General features: G+C 48.0%; 1 long non-coding RNA gene across 2 annotated transcripts; it reads left to right on the plus strand.

Moving 5' to 3' along the window:
• The first annotated feature begins 15,569 nt into the window (after positions 1-15,569).
• LOC138921231 (uncharacterized) lies at positions 15,570-18,569 on the plus strand. Of its 2 annotated transcripts, none has more exons than XR_011433649.1 (2): positions 15,570-16,678; positions 18,042-18,569. It is a non-coding gene; the product is annotated as an uncharacterized lncRNA (long non-coding RNA). The 2 variants fall into 2 exon arrangements; XR_011433648.1 differs by having other exon boundaries at positions 15,988-16,664.
• Positions 18,570-18,574: the final 5 nt, after the last annotated feature.

Genomic DNA, 18,574 nt, shown 5'->3' on the forward strand with positions numbered 1-18,574 from the left:
AAAGTCTCCCATCCCTGTGCCCACCATGACCCTTGGAGTGGCCAGTGATCTCAGAGGGACCCCATCCTGCTGATCCTGCGGTTTAGACGGACTTGCTCACGGCACAGCTGGTCCACAGTGCTCAGTCTGTCCATAGGTCCTTTGTTAATGTTGTGTACGTAGATTCAAGCTCCCTGGAAGCCTCATAATCTAGGCTGCCAGTTGGATTTGGCTCCGTAGTGTGTGTGGCTTGTGGGAGATGTTTATGCTACAAGGCCCACACCAGAGTCCCACGTTTCCCCATTGCAGAGTTTATTCCATTCTGTAACTATCGCTTCCATGATTCAGGGTCTGCGTCACTTTGTCCTCTTTAATTGAGCCCTGCACATTCTAAAGAGCCCAGTTTCCTCTTTGTTTGGCTTTCTTCTTCTTACTTTCTTCTAAAGCAACTGACTTTATTCTTTGTCTTAAAGGAGAAAGTAAGACAGATGCTCATAATATCACACAGACCAACTCAAAAGCCCAAGGGAGGGGAAGGAGAAGAAGCGTTCATTTTACAACAAACTCAGTGGAACCAGTTTGTCTTCGTTTATGGTCCTCTTGAGAGGCCGTCAGCCCAGCACCTGCTCTGTGGACATCACACCTGCTCCGTGCAGACACTGTGCCCTAACACAGGCTTAGATACAGAAAAATTTGACATGAGAAAGGAGGCCTGCTTCCCATGTCCCCCTAATGCCACTCCGATGGCCTGGCAGGTTAACACGCCTCCTGCAACCCCTACAATGATGGGGAGTGAGGCAGCAGGTGTGGAGCGGACGTGTGGGTGGTCCAGCTGTAGCCTGGAGCCTGGACCTCATGCACCCGCACCGACCATGGCCCAGGCCACAGAGTGCCTTTTGTCTGTTCAGAGTTCCTGTTTGTTTTGTTTTGATTATTTTTAATTTGGGAATTAACTCTGCTATGAATTGAATGTTTGTGTCCCCCCAAATCCGCGTGTTGAAGCCTTCAGCCCCAGTGATGGTGTCTGGAGGCCTTTGGGAGGTGATTAGGTCGTGACAGTCAAGCCCTCATGATGGGATTGTTGCCCTTACAAGAAGAGACATGAGAGAGGGAATCTCTCCCTCTCTGCCATGGCAGGACGCAGCAAGCAGACAACCATCTCCCAGCCAGGAGGAGGGCCCTCGCCAGACGCTGACTGTGCCGGCAGCTTCACCTCAGACTCCCAGCCTCCAGAGCTGTGAGGAGAAAATGTCTGCTGTTTATCACCCAGCCAGTCTGAGCTAATTGGTTACAGCAGCCTGAGCTGACGAAGACAACCTCCCACAGGAATGAGTTATATGTGAAGAGGAGGAAAGAGGCCAAGTCCATGCTAAGGACCCCTCGCCAAAGTTTCTCCCAGGGTGAAGATTCGTTTCCATCTGGCCCACTTATAGAAAAGGTGGAGGGAGGCGTTGCATGGGGGGAGGCCCCTGCGGAACAGGAATGCGTCAAAGTCGGATTTTTATCTTTAATAAAGACAAAGACAGTGTAACCGGGGAGCTTCATGGAGAAGGCAGGACTTGATGACTCCCGGGGAAATGAACCCTCAGAATCCCCCATCTTCCACCAAAAGCTGGTTTATCATTGGGAATTCACCTCAACAGCGACACTGGGGTCAGCCCAGGCCTGGGAGGCTAGACCTCCCACCTGATCCCTGCCCGGCTCAGGGTACCTGCACTGTCCCCTGGGCCCGAGGTCCAGGGGGAAGGCGTGCTGAGTGCACATGGAGTTGCATTTCATGAAAACTCATGAAGCATTTGAAAATAAATTTTTATTTTTTATTAACCATTTTGCCCAATTTGAGAAGAAAATGTAATTTTACCAAAGAAAGATACTATGTCAGCCTTAGTCCCATCTACCCACCCCCAACTCTTCGTTTGATTGACAAGAGAGTGACGCCAGATTCGTGGAGTGCGCCACCCAGAAGGAGCCACGCCTGAAACAGCCTCCCACTGAGGAGCTGGGGGTAAGGACCAGACAATGGCTGCAGAGGGAGGTTGGGAGCTGTGGCATGTAACAGAATGTTTGCAAACCACGAACTAGTGTGCTGGAAAGCTGACAAAACTATGTCCCTCTCATGACCGTCATAGGGATTTTAGGGTTTTGTTCATTGCTAACATTTTATTAGGAGACAGGAATGCTCAGAAAGACTGAAAAAATTCACAAGATATCAGGAAGAATTAACTAGGAAAAAGCACAGAAAGAAGGTCGTAACAAATAACAGCACATACAATTTCTCTCGTGGCATCAAGAGTCAATCTCTTGATACTTCTGGTTTTCTCAAAGCTGCCTTTTATTTCATCACCTTTCAATTTATTTCTCAGCAAATATTTATGTTTCTTGTTCGTTGCCTTATATAATGTTAACAGTACATCTCCTGTGCTCTGTCTTGTCCTTTTTTCCCCTAAATGCTGCTTTAAATGGCAAGCCAGGGTGTGGGGTGTTTGAGGTTCTCTGAGTTACCGTGAGTTCTGGGCTGTAAATAAATCATAAATGTACCACATCATCCATGAATTATTCATTTTTGCTTGTGCTTTCTATAGAACGTTATGCGTCAAAATTGAATCCAAAGTACTGAAACCGTAGGTGGTTTCAGATCATTAAAATAGCTGGTTATTCAGCCTTGCAGAAAGATTTTTTAAAAAATCTGTGTTTACGTAACAATTCTCACCAGCTGGGAGAAGTGCAGCCTGCCCTCGACTTACCGACGCCACAGAGGCGGTGCAGGAGGCCACAGGGAGGGAGGGCTTCGAGACAAGCGGTCCTAATGTCTACGTTTCAACTGTTAAAATTGAAACTGATGCTCTCCCACCATGTGGCTTCTTTTCAGCCTCCGGGTTGCAGTTTAATTCCATGGCTGTCTAATAGGATATTCTCTCCTTTTTCACAAATGGAGCATGGGCTGTCCCCAACTCACTAAATTCCAAAGCTTCATTCAGAAGCTTTTTGGTTGGAACAGATTAAATACATTTTTCCCAAGAAACAAGATGAGTGGTTCTGTCCCCAGGCGAGCTCACAGCCTGTTAGCCCACAAGGTGGCGGAATATGGGCCTCAGGAAAACCTGGGGAGCGATCAGCAGGGACAAGCACGCTTCCCTGGAGGACTGCGTCCAGGACTTCAGCTCAGCTGGGGACAGGAGGAACAGCTGTGCTGGCGTTCTTCCTGTGTTCCCGCCTTCCTTAGCCGTTATGTCCTAGAGGCCTAAGGCTATGCCCGCCGGGCCAGGGCTGGAAAGAGCGGGAAAACAGCAAGGAGAGGGTCAGGATATTTGGGCTCACCCATGTGGAGAGTTCATTCCTAATTCTAGGGGTCTCTGAAATCAAAATTATGTTTCATGTATGTTTCATGCATATGTATACATCAACGCATATTTTCTAGCAAGATAGTCTAGTCCCTTCATCAGATCCTTAAAACAATCTCAGACTCAAAAAAAATTAAGCATCACCACTGTAGCAGATATGAACAAGGAATCCGGTGGGATTTCTTGTCGGCACATCCCCTCGGCATCATTCCTCCATCCTTGGCAATCTCCCAAGACACTCAGAATAAGTGAAAAGTTTCTTCTGCTCTCTGGGCTCCGCTGATGCCTGATTTTTAAGTCAAAGTTCCTCTCCTTTCTGATGCATCCTTTTGTTCTGGAAGCAGTTTTTAATAGTTCTTACTGCCTGTAAGAAGGTGAAAGTAGACCCAGAATTAAATTCTCTCTTCTTCTTTCTTTCCTCCTTTCCTGCCTCTCTCTCTCTCTCACTTGACCTAAAGGAACAGGTCATAGGAAGGCTTGATACACAGAGAACTCAGATGAGACCCATCCACATTTCAGAGGAACGTGTTCTCGCATCTTCTGTGATGCGTGTGTCATAGAGGTTTGTTTTGGAGCACGTCTGTCTGTTCTGTCCTGAGAGTCCACGTGATGTCCTGAGGTCAGGGGGTGGGGAAGGTGGAACTGAGAGAGGAGGTACTCTAGGTAGCCTGAGTCAAGGCTGCAGAAGCAGTGGCTTCAAACTGTCCATCCATTCACTTGTTCACTGTTTAGTTACCAAGCACCCACTATACGTGGAGAACTGTGCTGGCTCTGAGGGACACTAAGGAGAAAGGATCTGGTCCTCCTCCTAAAACGTCATGGGAAGATGGACGTGCAAATGAACAATTACAAATTAAATTCAGTTGCTATACGATTGGCACATGCAATGGGAGCGAGAAAAGAGAAGCGCTTCATTCTGCTTGGTTGGGGTGGTGGTGCTGCGAGGTTCTACTGTGAAGGCCGACAGTAGCCAGGAACACCCCAGGGGTTTTAGTCCCCGGGCAAGGCGCTCAGCCCTTTGGTCCCGAGCTTCCTCATCCAAACACAGTGGGGTTGACCACATAACCTCTCAGGTGAGCTAGAGAATCCTGCTTGGGGGAATAAGTGGAGTTTTCCTCAGATATTTTGCTTTGGGCTTTTGTGAGAACTATGTTTGCTACCATCAGGTGTGTAAATCAGGGGACATCTTTTAATCTAACAATCATTGAGCGCCTACTGCGTGTACTAAGTACTGAACATGGATTTTAATCTCAACAGCCTCACAAGACGATCACTAGTGTTATCCTCCGTATTAGGCTTCTCCAGCAAAACAGAACCGACAGGACGTGTGTGTGTGTCTATACGTATATCATAAGGAATTGGTTCATGCGATTACAGAGGCTGAGAAGTTGTAAGATCTGCAGGGCGAGTTGGCGAGCTGGAGACCAGAGGAGCTGGCGGGGTCGTTATGATGCAAAGACTGGCGGGCTTGAGATCCAGGAAGAGCTAAGGTCCAATTTGACTCCAAAGGCAGGAAAAGCCACTATCTCAGTTTGAAGGTCATGAGGCAGGAAGAGTTCTCTCTTGCTCAGGGTAGGGTCAGCCTTTCTGTTCTGTTCAGGCCGTTGACTGATGGGATGAGGCCCACCCACAATAGGGAGGGCAATCTGCTCTACTTAGTCCACCATGCAAATGCTAATCTCATCACAAAACACTCAGAATACTGTTTGACCAAATATCTGGGCACCCTATGACCCAGTCAAGTTGACACATAAAATCAAACATCATATCCCTCATCTTACAGATGTGTGAAATGAGATTAATGTACTTTTCCCACAACCTGTATTTGAAGGAAGAGGAGTCTGAAACCAAGGCCTTTTGACTTTGGAGTCCCAGAATAGGGTACCCTACTTCTGTGGGAATCTCCTCCCTTGGCAGAGATGATTTCTTGCTTATTGAAAATAAAAAAGATCATTTCTAAGTAAGATCAGAATGGTCTGTTGTAGAAGCTTACTATAAAAATAAACGAAAGGAAGACAGGAGAATTCAAATGTGCCTTGCTCATGATAGGAACATGTTTTGATGAAAAGAAGAGAATTTGGAAAAGTATAAGGGCAATACATGGAGGAGGAAGGAAGTGTTCAGTATTGCTCCAGAAGGTTCCACCAGGACCAGGAGTGGGCATTAAAAAGAGCTCTGTTCAGGTTTACATAAAGGAGCAATGTCAGGTTATTCAGCCTTGCTCCATGAGGTGGGAGCTCCTTAGTGGAAGTAATTCAGAAGAGGGCACCTCGGGAGGCTGCACACAACAAAAAGGCTGAAACAAGACACACACACACACACACATACACAGGCACGTGAGCACAGAGGCATTGGCATCAAATAGATGTGGGCTTAAATCTTCCGTTCTGCCAAAGGGTGATGTTCAGGCATCTTGATTTGATGAAAATATTTTATTGGATATTAAATAAAATATTTTGTGGAATATTAAATATTAAGTTAATTATTTAAATATAGAAAACTGTCCATATTGGCTGGTAAATAACCCCTCCTCTGAGTGCCCAGGTGTGCCCCATCCTCACTTTCAGCAAACGTGGACGTCCCAGATCTGCCCCAGGAACTCTCCCCATCCTCCGCCTCCCCAAGGCCAGTTCCTGGAGAGTCAATGCCTGGCACACAGGGGACCTCTCGAGCCAGTGTCTGTCCTCATTGGCTGGGGCCTGGCCACACTTGTGCTTAAATATGTTAATCTCGGCCTTGGCTCTCCCACTGCCCGCTATGTTGGCTTGGAGATAAACTGCTTAACTTCCGGCTTCAGTCTCCTTCTCAGTGAAACGAGGGATGAAAATGCTCCCCAGCTTGCTGACGTGATGTGAGGATTAAATGCGAGCGTGTAAACTAAGTGCCTGGCATAGAGAAGGTGCTCAAGACATGATTAAATGACATCATCCTTGCAAGGCACCTCATTATTATTTAGTGGTTATTGTTACTATTATTGACAGCTTCTAGAAAATCCTTCACTGATTAAGAAGTGAAAACAAATGACCTCTATCTACTAACTCAAGAATGCTGCCGCTCTAAGGCGGACATATTTCCACGCCTTGTGACGCCAGAAACTGGCGTGCTATCAGAGATTCCCTTCAGAAGAAAACATTCTCAGGCGATTGTAAGCTACACTTTTCCATTGCTGCTGGAATAACTTCACAGGCACTGCGCACTCAGGCACGGTCAGCCATTAGAAGACGCATTGAATATTGTCTGTGCCCCAGGAGGGCAGGTTCACGAACACCCTGACTACGGCCAGATGGTTCTGGCTATTCACACGGAACCAACCAGCTGAGGAACTATGTCATCAGCACTGAATCAGGACATTTTCAGCCAGAGAAAAGAGAATTCAAATCCTTCTTTTCATAGCCTTGCAATTTGCACACTCCAATCTGGGCCCTTCTATAGAAAACTGGAATGGTCTTGCTTGGCCTCCGACTCACTCCAGGGGACTGGCGACGCCCCAGCGCTGTGACTCCCTTGCGCCACGGCCAGCAGCACTCCTGCATTAGCGTCTGCCGTTCCTGATGGAACCACTCCCTCTTATTTAGGTGCCCTTTTTTGTATAATTGTCCAAAAATAAATAAATTCTATATAATCCCGTATCAAGGAAATACTATTTACTATAAACCCTCACCTTGTCTTTCACAGCCCAGAGCCTAGACAAACTCTCCCCTCCCTGCTGACAGGGTTCAGGACACACTACCCCAAGCACAGCACCTTGACACACTGACTATTTTAAGCTGAAGGAGTTTGAGAAACAGCAGGTACAGAACGATTTTCTGACCTTCCCCCGAAGCAGAACATAAAACGCTCTTGCGAGAGGTGCCCTCCCTAGACCTGGAGGACAGGAGCACCCTCATTTCTAAGACACCGAGAGGGGTCTGAGCAAACAGGCCTTGCTCGTTCCCGCCTTTCCTACCCTCAGCTCAGACCCCTTTTCATCCCACCACATTCCCACGACTCTCCACTCTTCTTCAAACCCAGCATAAAACATTCAGGTCTGGCCGCTTCTTCAGGTCTCCATTTCCTTACGGAGGCTCCCATGACACGTAAAACTCGCATTAAGGGAGTGCGTCTGCTTTCCTCGTGTTACGCTGTCATTTGTTGCAGGGCCCCGACCAAGAGCTTAGAAGGGGAGCGAGGCCTCTTCCTCCAGCCCGTGCTTTCCTCACGTGCCCAAGACGTCTGCGGATTTCTCTTCAGCCGGCTCATTGTCTCCCACACCGAACAGAATTCTGCACCTAAAGCTTTTGAGGTCTAATATGTTTCAGAATTCAGAATTGTCTGGATTTTAGAAGGTATGATGGCACATATACTGTATTTTAAATAACACACCCATAATTAAAGACATTTATATTTTAGTATCAAGACATATGAATACTTAACAATAATAAATAAAGACCATAAATAATCTCATGTCATTTCAGGTCCCATCACATGAGTTTTCCACAAATTTAGAAGAAAATGTTTCACAGCTTTTTTGACTTTAGAATTGCTGATGTAGGATTATGGACTTGTAATAACAATTTGGTTCATAAAATAATTTGCAGGGGAAACAACTCTTCCATTTTATGTGTCCTTCCAAATGAATGGAGTCCTGCTAGTTCCACTTCTGGCCTCTTTCCCTAGGGCCCCACACTCAGCCTCGGCGTGCGTGTGTGGTGCGCGTGGATGGGGGCGTGTGCGGGAGCAAGCCTGATGGGTAACTGGGAAAAATAACTCGGGCTGCTCCACTCAGCTCCGCCCATTGTGCTCTTGGGAGGGGGCATGTGTTCTGCTTTGCTTGGGACCTCCACCTAATGAAGTCACCACCCCTATTTCAGCCTCAGAATTTATGATGATTATTTTTATTGATGATGATATTTTGGCGTCCACCTGCCACCCTTTGTTTTGTTTCTTGATGGGTTAAAAACTCAGAGAAGAGGCCCGACTCCTTTGAGATTCCAGTGTTAGTCCCTGGCTGGGAACATCAAGAAATTAAAACAGGGGAATTTCAGTTGAGAAAAATTATATTTAATGTACGTCTTACAATCCTCCTCCGTGGGAGGATGGGCGATGCCATGACCTGTCACTTGGGGTCTGGCCTCGATGTGCGGTGAGGGTCTTCGGCTTTGGTGGGTCGTAGAGATTGTATTAGGCCAGGCCCATTTTCACCGCTGTGCATGTAGCCTTGGCAGCCGGGACAAGAGGTTGTAAGGAAACTACAGGCATTTTAACCTCACTCTGAGTGGTCCAGGTGGGTTGGCCAGGTACATGGATCTCCAGTCCAGGCTTTACACTGAACCAGCCTTGTACTTTGGACACGCTCCTGTGTAGCTCAACACGTTTTACTCTCTTTGTTTATGTATTTTCCTTTTTCCGTGACACTTGGCCCTTGAGAGCTGAGATCATTGTACCCCAGTATTTTGCATACATATAGTGTACATTTAATAAATGTCTGTTGAATAAATGAAGAAACACTGCGTGTAGCGTCCCAAAGAACAGGCTTTCTACACCTTGTACTTCAGCCTTCACAAGCTGAGACCCTGCAGGGCACAGGAGTCCAGAGCACCAAGATCAGGTGTGGTGATCACTCTAATTTTATGACCTGCTGCCCTGGTCCTAGGATCGTGGAGATTAAAAATAATATTAATGAGCGGCCGGCCATCTGACCTAGTGGTTAAGTTCAGCACATTCTGCTTCAGCGGCCCAGGTTCATGGGTTCAGATCCCAGGTACAGACCTACACCACTTGTAGCCATGCTGTGGCAGTGACCCATATACAAAACAGAGGAAGACTGGCAGAGATGTTAGCTCAGGGTGAATCTTCCTCAGCAAACATAAAATAATAATAATAATAATATTAATGAAACAAAGAGAGTGAGAAAGAGGCAGGGAGGGAGGAGGAGGAAGACCAGGCCACTGACTTTCAGGATCAAATACACATGGACCTGTTGAGAGGGACTTTCTCTCTTTTTTCACAGCTCAGGTAGAGTAAAAAAAGTATTCAAGATGACACCTTGCCTATCAAATGTTTTTGAAAGGAAGAATACAGAGTGTGGAAGAGAGGCTGAGAACAAATGTGAGGGTGTGTGTGAGAGAGAAGAACGAGTCAGCTTGGAACTGAGAGAGGCAGCTTGCATGAGAACCAAAGACAAACTGAGTTGTGTCAGAGACAAAGAGAGAAACAGAAAGTTAGAGAGGAAGGAAGGAAGGGAAGAAGGAAGGAAGGAAAGGAGGAGGGGGAAGGGAGGGGAAAAGGCACAATTTATATAGGACCTAGCATTAGAATAGGACTTTTTTCATTATCACTAGAAGCAGTAGAAGCTTTCAAAACAAAATAAAACAACAACTCCATAAAGGTTAAAAAAACCACACCTCCCAGCTGCCTGTGGGTGTGACACACTGGATTCACCTGGGCACCATGGTGGGAAGATATACCTGGTATTCTGGCGGTATTGCCCTTAGACCTTGACCAACGGGGCCTGTGCCTCAGGGTGGCCTGGGGTTTGGAGCATCTTCCTTGAATTTCTTTAAGTCTCCTTGTGGTGACTAAGATGAGCCAGGGCTAGCAATGCCATCTGGGCAGGCTGCAGCAAGCCTGGACTAGACTCATACTTCTGGGGACATCCTGGCACCTTCTTGCCAGGCCTCGATGCCAAAAGGGCAGCTTGGTGAGTAGATGTTCTTTCAAGGGATCACATGAGATTGGTCCACCAGAGTGATACTGACAAGCTGATTTGGGGAGGCTCCAATTTTTATACAGACGGGGCCCCACGCATACTCGGGGTGGCCTACCTTCTAGTTCTGCTCTTCCACAATCATGTTATTCCCAAGAAAGAAGGAAGGCAGAGGAAAGTCTACCTAACCGGCTGGATAAAGAATTATTGAACTAAACAGACCACATTTTCCAGATGACATCGTAGGACTCAAGAAGTATACCTCAAGTTTGGGGCAAAAAGAATTCTGGAATTTTGCATAGAAAATATTCAAGTTGTGGAGTATATCTTACATCAATCTTGGCCAGAGTACAACTGATTTGGAGAGAGACGTGAGAGACAAATTGCAAAATTCCCCTAAAAATGGAAACCTAAGGACTCTGATTGACTGAATAAAACTATTTATGATCTCAATGAGTAGGAAGTGGAAAGAATAGAAGGCAGAAGAAAATGAGGGAGAAGGAGAGAAAAAAATGAGGGATTCATAGAAGATGAAACATGCCCATATTTTGGGAAGACAGGTTGTTAGAAAGGGCAGGAAGTTGAAATTGGGAGCTTCGGTGGTTGTGTTACAAGGGGAGGAACACCCTTGGCCCGATACCTTTCTGGAGTGTCTGTGCCAATGAGGAGAGCACAGCCTACAGGGATTCTCAAACTTGAGAGGTGAGTGGCTTGTTGAAAAGGTAAATTCCAGCTTCCCGAAGCATCGGTCCTGCCTGGTAGTCTTACCTGGGGCCCAGGCATCTGCGCTGGAACAGTTCTCCAGCTGACCCTGATACAGAGGGCCTTTAGACCACACTCTGAGAAACACAGGCATAAAGTCAAGATTCTTTTTTAATGATCAAAAGAAAAACACGTTGCAAACGCAGCACGAGCACTTCCTCCGGGTCACAGGTCACAAGGCTAAATTCCAGGCCTCTGCAGAGCCCACCTTTCAGTTCCATCCATAACTCTCTGCCCATCCCTGCAAACTGAAGTCTCGACCCTCTCCTTTTATGGGCTTCCCAAGCCCACAAGCTGCTTGGATGGTAAGAAAGCCTGTGTCTGAATCCAAAGGTTATTTTCTATCATGTAGACAGTTCTAGAAGACTGTGTAACTGTTTTTTCCATGGAGGAGTAGGAAATAGTGAATGTGGTAGTCCCTTTTCTGGGTTTCGGAAGGAAGAAAGCAGTTGACCAGCACTTGAGTATAAGAAGCAGCTTCATTTCTGCACGTGCGCTGCAACTTTTTTAAAGATTTTATTTTTCCTTTTTCTCCCCAAAGCCCCCTGGTGCATAGTTGTGCATTTTAGTTGTGAGTCCTTCTAGCTGTGGCCTGTGGGACGCCACCTCAGCATGGCCTGAAGAGTGATGCCATATCCACACCCAGGATCTGAACCAGCGAAACCCTGGGCCACCGCAGCAGAGCGCACGAACTTAACCACTCGGCCATGGGGCCGGCCCCACAACTTTTAAAAAACATTAAAAAAATACTTTCCCCAAGCAGTCAAGATTTAATTACTTACACCAACATGCGCCATGTAATAAATGAAAATGGTGAAGAAAAGGTCTACCGCAATCGGTAAAGAAAGGCTGTTCAAGAGACTGCAGACATACAAATGGCCCTTGCCAGTCCTGAGGCAGGTGGGAGACAGCAACCTGCCTGATCCAACTGGTGCTCTGAATATGTTTATAAGAATGAAGTCCATTTTCCTTTTTTTGTTACAAGTAATTTTCTTTAATTACGATTCCATGTTTACATGCCCGAAGAAATGAATGGGTTTGGAGGTTATTTAATTCAACAGGTATCTCCTGTTGTCTCGGAATTTCAGTGGAAATCCAAAGCCGAGAACAACAGCTAAGGAGAACTATGAGGTCTAAAGAGAGAGATGCTGGACACACCTCCCCAGGACTTGTTAGGAGTGGCCAAATCTGATCACAGGGCCCTTAACATCACCCACCTCCAGCCTGTCTAAGTGGAGGCCGGGGATTTGGTGGAAGAAAGAGGCTCTCTTCAAAGAGAGTTGTCAGTCAGGAGAGAGGGCTCTGGAATGTCCCTCTACCCAAGCCAAGTGAAGGAAGCAGCCAGAGACCCTCTCAGAGCCAGGGGTGTGGTGTCTGCCACGAGGGGAAAAAGACAGCTCGTCTAGTCCCCAGACAGACGTTCACTGAGGTGCACCAGTTCTCCTACCAGACTGGAGAATCTACATGTGGCCGCAGGAGTTTGGAGGCATACACAGTGAAGACAGAGGCTGCCCCTGATAGCCCCTGATGGCAGGACAAGGACACTGGCTTGATCTTCCTAGGTTTTGGTGGGGAGCGAGGGAGGCAAGCCTGCACAGTGTCTTCTACGGGACAAGTGGACACTAGGGAAGGAAGGTGGGCACAGGAGAAAGAGCTGCGTGGGAACTACCCAAAGAGTGCGTTACACACGGCAGAGCAGAGAGCAGAGGGAAGTCTGGGGGCAGGATTGAGAGTGTCCTTCAAAGAACCCTCCAACATTCCTCACAAGAAAAACAAGCCAGCATGTGGGCTTCTTCCATGAGAGGAGGCACTCAACAGCCAAGAAAGATGTTCAGACAGCACGGGCGGAATAAGCACATTTTGCTCCTTTTCCTGTCATCTTTCCTCCTCTTCACGCCTTGCTCCGAAGGTGAAGGAGTCAACAGCATCCTGGGGGACAGGAGAGGACGTGGAGTAAGAAGAGACCATAGTTCCCTTCCTGAAGCCAGGGTTCTGAGCACAGGTTAGGCATGAGCAAAGGAAACGGAAGAGGCTTCGAACCAGATGAGAGAGCAAGTCTGACGTGAGTCGTTTCCTAATTACTGGAGAGAAGAGTGTTCTTCTACTACTTGGAAGTGACAGGTAAAGCCAAGGGATTAGCCTGAGATACTGTCCAAGGGCAGAGAAGGGAAAACCAACGGGAGGTTTGAGGGTAGCAGTAGAGGAAAAACAAAACAAGGCAAACAATGCACGTTTCCTGAACGAGTCCTCCTGAGTTCTGCCCATTTATTAAAGCGGACACCTGTGCAGTGTGCACAGGCTGCAATGATAGGAACAAGAGAGAAGCTCCTGCTGTCATCAGGTGACTTAGACGAGTGTAGCAGGAGTCCTGACCCAGATAAGAACTTGTTTTCTGTTCCCCGTGATTTTTCAGCCTCCTGCAGGCTAAGAAGATTGCCGGGCTCATTTGGCTCCTTTGCCCCAGGAAGGTTTGTCTCTCAGGGCAGAAGGCAGAAATACAGGACGACAATCTCTCCTATCTTTTGCAGAAGGCTTTGTGACTTTTGTGAAAATATTAGTTATCTGGTAAGAAGATGCAGGGAAAAAGGAGTGTCTTTCAGAGCCAAAAGAGGGGAAAAATTTCACCCAATGGAAAGGGAATAGAATTCAGCTGAATCCAGGAGTAGCAGGAGCTTGTCCCTGCTTCCAACAGTGCCATAAACAGGAGGACAGAACTTCAACGGGAAGAGCGGACCATGAAGAGAGGCGACGTCCCAGCCAGCGGGCTCCCTTCAAGGAACAGTGAAGGCTTGGATAATGAGACCAAACAACAGGCTAGAAACTCAAGGCTCGTGACACTCTTTCCTATCCCCCCGTGGGTCACCATGTAGGCTTCTCAAATTCTCATTCATCCCTACGGAAGATTGACTTTTCCACTAATCTGGAGGTACCGGGACTCAGAGTCAGATATATGGTTTTTGAGTTGACATTTATTGACCATCTGAATTTGTAGTTGTAAACTCATATCCACTACATAAGAAGAGAAATAACCAAACTATAAGTGTCCTGATAAATACCACAAGAGAGGTATATGTTAAGAGGCTGAAAAGAAGAAGAGAGCCTTCAAGCTGGGGGTCCCCGGCAAATTCCTTCATGGAGGAGATAGGATTTGAGATAAATCTTGGATGATACGTAGGATTCCAAATGGCAGCAGAGGTGGAGGGGTAAGAGTAAGGCATCCAGGTCAGCAAATGCACGGACACGGAAAACTCCTGAGATGGAAAAGTCAAAGGAAGTAGTGTATAGGAGCACTTTACTGTTCGTATGCACAGAGTCTTCTATGGATTCCACAGGGCGACTGGGGATGAGAAGCAAAATTGGGTGGGGGTTCAACGGGAGAGTGAGGATTTGCATTTATTTTGTCAGCACCAGGAAAACACTGACAGTTTTTAAGGAGTAATGTGACATGACTAGAGCTGAGCTTTAGAAAAAATTAATCTGGGAGAGAGACACGGGATGGATAGGAGGGTGATTGAGATGGGATGGGAAACAGGAGGTTACTGCTGGAATCCAGGAGCGAGGAGAGAGGTCATGAAGGCCCTGACAGAGCAGTGACCTTGGATTGTAGGAAAGGCTGTGGAAGACATTAGGGACGAAGATCTTAGACCGCCGTGGGTGTGAGACAAGAGAGACTTCTAAGCGCCAAGCCCAGCTGATGGGGACAATCATCATGCCATCGCAGAAATGGGAAAGAGTGGGAGAGGAGCTAGTCTACAGTTGATAAATTCTAAACTTGAAGTTTAACCTGATACCTGAGTTTACAACTCGGTAGAGATGTCAAGAGACCGGAAGGGCCTGGAGATGAAGAGTTGGCGGTTGCCTCCTCCACAGCAGGCTGTGCCTCCGCGTATGTCTCACAATGATCTGGGGACAGCAGGGAGGGGCTGGGCTGGGCCATGGAAGCACAGAGAACACAGCTGGGCAAAGAATGTGGCTCAGCGCAGACACCGAACCTGAAAAGAACTGGTTTTAAAGAATTTCCTGGTTTACGTGGGACTTTCTCCCATTTTCCCCAGTGCTTTCTTTAGCCTTGGGTCCCTCCCTGAGTCTTTCCGGCACCTTTCAAGCTTCCTGTTCCACGGACTTTTCTCAGAAACGGGATGAGTACACACCTGAGAGCCGAATGGACTCCCTGAGTCTGGAAAGTCTCCGCCACTTTCGACTCGGTGGACCTGGGACCGCTTCTTGGTCCACTCGGTCTCAGTTTCATTACCTAAAAAAATAATTTCTTTTAATTAAAGAAAAAGAAATTAGTAGGTTTTTTAGTGGAGAAGAAATGAGATCATGTATATAAAACACCCAATACAGTGGTACCTACTAAACCCTTCACAAAGTTCATGGCGCTGTCTTCCGCCCGGACCTGTCCGCAGTGGTTCCCGCGGAGACGAGCAGCACTGAACGCACACAAGACTGCAGGAGACCCGCGGCCCCGTCCAGCTCCGTACACGGCGACTCCATCCTTTAGTCACTCAGGCCAAACCTCGAAGTCATCGTGGATCCGTCTCACTCACATCCTACACGCATCCCTTCGACGAGTCCTTCCAGCGTCAGCGCCAGAAGGTGTGGAGAGCCGGCAGCTTCCCCTGCACAGCAGCCCCACGCCGCCCACCCGCGCCCCTGCCCCGGCTCATCGCGAGGCTCCCGGGGCTCTCCCCGCCTCCACGCCAGCCGCCCATACACTATTTTCCGCGCAGTAGAACATAAATCCAGCACATCCCTCCTCTGCTCAGAACCCTCAGTGACACGCCGTCTCCCGGAGGACCGGATCCCCGCGATGGCCGCTCGGCGGCGCCCTCGGCTGCGCCCGTCCGCAGACGCCACACGGCTCCCCTCAGGCTCTCCGAGAGAAGATATCTGCCCGTCTTTTTTTAAAAAAAGGAAAAGAAGGGAAAACATCTTCAAATGTTATTTCCTCAGCAAAGCCTTCCCTGCCCGAGACGGAGGAGCGCCTCCCCGCCGCGGCGGCTCTTCCCGCGGCCGCCGCGGGCCTTCGCTGCTTCACGTGGGCTTCTCTCTCTTTCCGCTGGACCGTGAGCGCGCCGAGCGGTTTCATTTCTCCCTCCGCCGCCGTGTGCCCGGGGCCCACACCAACGTGGGGCCTCATTTCTTTTGAACCGAGAAAAATGGCCCCGGAAAGCCCCCGAAGCCCTGCGGGAAGCGCCGCCCGAGGTGCCGCCGGGCCTGCTGGCTCCTCGGCCTGCGCGTTTGCGTGGCGTTCCCTCCTCAGGGAACCGTGGGGCCTAATCCCGCCCGCCCTGTTCCTGCCACAGTGCCTGTTTCTTCCCTTACGGTCTTTTATAATTAGCAGTGTATACTGTATTCTGCTTACATTTTAATGCCTGTCTCCCCGCTGGAAGGCGGCCCGGGGGCCGGCGCAGGAGGCTCTCCGTGACCCCGAGGGGACCGCCGAGGACCGCGTGCGGAGACGCTGGGAAGGCGGAAACCGCCGTTTGACGCGAACAAAGGAAAATCTGGCTGTAGACGCTTCCAGCTTCCTAAGAGGTGACGTTTCTTAGGAAGGAAGAATAGACCTTTCTCCTGTTACCTTCCAGCTCACGGAGACTGGTGCGCCAAAGAGTTTGATCTTGTTCAAAGAAAAACGAATTTCCCAGCCTCTGAGGGGACCCTGTGCCGCTCACGGGCAGACGTCCGGAGACAACGGCCCTTTGTTCAGAGGAGAGCCTTAATGAGGTTAAGGATTTACCAAGCGGGGCTGTCAGGAGCTGGCGCGGTGGAGGGGAGAATAAGGCTGTTCTGCATTAAAATGAGCGGTGGTTTCGTTTGCCAGGGCTGCCACCCCGAGTAAAGCAGCCTGGGCGCCTTAATCAACCGAGATCTACTTTCTCACCGTTGGAGAGGTTAGCAGTCCGAGGTCAGGGTGCTGGCGCGGCGGGTGTTTTTGAGGCCTCTCTTTGGCTCATAGAGGCCACCTTCTCCCTGTGTCTTCCCGTGGCTTTTCTTTTGTGTGTGTCTGTGTCCTACTCTCCTTTTCTTATAAGGACGCCATTAATATTGGATTAGGGCCCACTGCGGTGACCTCGTGTTTACTTAATTACTCCTTCAAAGACCCCATCTTCTTCTGTGTCTGGCTGATGTCACTTAGCATGATGTTCTCCGGGTTCATCCATATGAACCGGAATTTGGTTGTCACGTGTGGTATGATTTCCTTCTTTTTACAGGCTGAATAATTCCATTCTGTGTATGTGCCACGTTTCCTTTATGCATTCATGCCTCAGTGGACCTTTAGGTTGTTTCTATATTTTGACTATTGTGAATAATGCTTTAGTGAATATGGGCCAGCAGATATCTCTGTGAGATCCTGATATCAGTTCTTTTGGGTGCATACCCAGAAGTAGGGTTGCTGGATCCCATGGTAGTTCTATTTTTATTTTTGGGGGGAACCTCCATGCTGTTTCCCATAACAGCTGCACCATTTTACATTCCCATCAACAACATACAGGGTTTCAATTTCTCCACATCGTTGCCAACACTTGTCTTTTGTGTTTTTTTGGTGATAGCCATCCTAACAGGTGTGAGGCGGTATCTCATTATGATCCCACTTATATAAAGCATCTAAAATAGTCACACTCATAGAAGCAGAGCGGAGAATGGTGGTTACCGGGGGCTGGGGGAGGGGAAAAGGACAGTTGTTGTTTAATGGGTATATAGTTTCAGTTATAAAGATGAGTAAATTCTAGAGATCCGCTGTACAGCATAGTGCCTGTAATTAACACTATCGTAATGTTCCCTGAGAAATTAGTTAAGAGGGCAGTCCTCAAGTTAAGTATTCTTAGCACACACACACACAAAAGGAGAGGACAAGGCGGACATTTTTGGAAGTGATGGACAGGTTTATTACCTTGATTGTGACAATGGTTTCACACACATATGCATATATTCAAACCCATCAACTTATATACGTTAAATATGTGCAGGTTTTTTTTGTATATCAATTGTACCTCAGTAAAACTGCTTAAAAAAAAGACTCTATCTCCAAATACAGTCACATTCTGAGGTAGTGGGGCTCAGGACTTCAACATAGGAATTTTGGGAGGACACAATTCAGCCCATAACAAACAGGTATCACATAGAAATTGGGAAGTTTGGAATAAGACACGGCTGAGGGAACACAGAAACCCCATCCCGTGGAGGGAAGCTGGGGATCCTGTGGAGGGAGGGAGACGGTGTGGTGGGGCCTGCTAGGTGTGCTCCAGAAGCCTTTTCCTTTCTTCCAGAAGAATAGCCTTTAGCGGGACACATGGCCACCTAGCCAGAGGCTGCATTTCCCAGTCACCTTGGTGGTCAGGTGGTCGTGGACTATGGTATGTGAGTGGAAGTGATGTATGCAACTTCTGTTCACTTGCTTAGAAAGAAATGTGACTGCCCTGCATTTCCACTCTGTCTCATCTGTGAATGGGAACTGAGACTTACCCGCAGCCCAGCTCTGACGGTGCAGTTGAGGGTAAGGCCCTGGGGGAAGGCGGTGAAACAAGATGGAAGGAGCTCGGATCCCTGCATGACCATGTGGAGTCATCTCATCCGTCCGGCTACTCACCTCAAGAGCGAAATAATGCGAGAACGAAATAAAGGCCTACATCGGTCATCTCTGTATTCTGAAGGCTCTTCATCATGGCAGTTCTGCTTTTACCCTCATACAGACGGCAAGATAGCTTCCATGGCCCCATGACTAGTGTATTTTTTAAAAAACTCTTGTTATGAAAACTTTATAACTTAAATAAAAATAGCAAAAATGGAATAAATAATCCTA

Source organism: Equus caballus, chromosome 28 (genome assembly GCF_041296265.1).
Source record: "Equus caballus isolate H_3958 breed thoroughbred chromosome 28, TB-T2T, whole genome shotgun sequence".
NCBI lineage: Eukaryota > Metazoa > Chordata > Mammalia > Perissodactyla > Equidae > Equus > Equus caballus.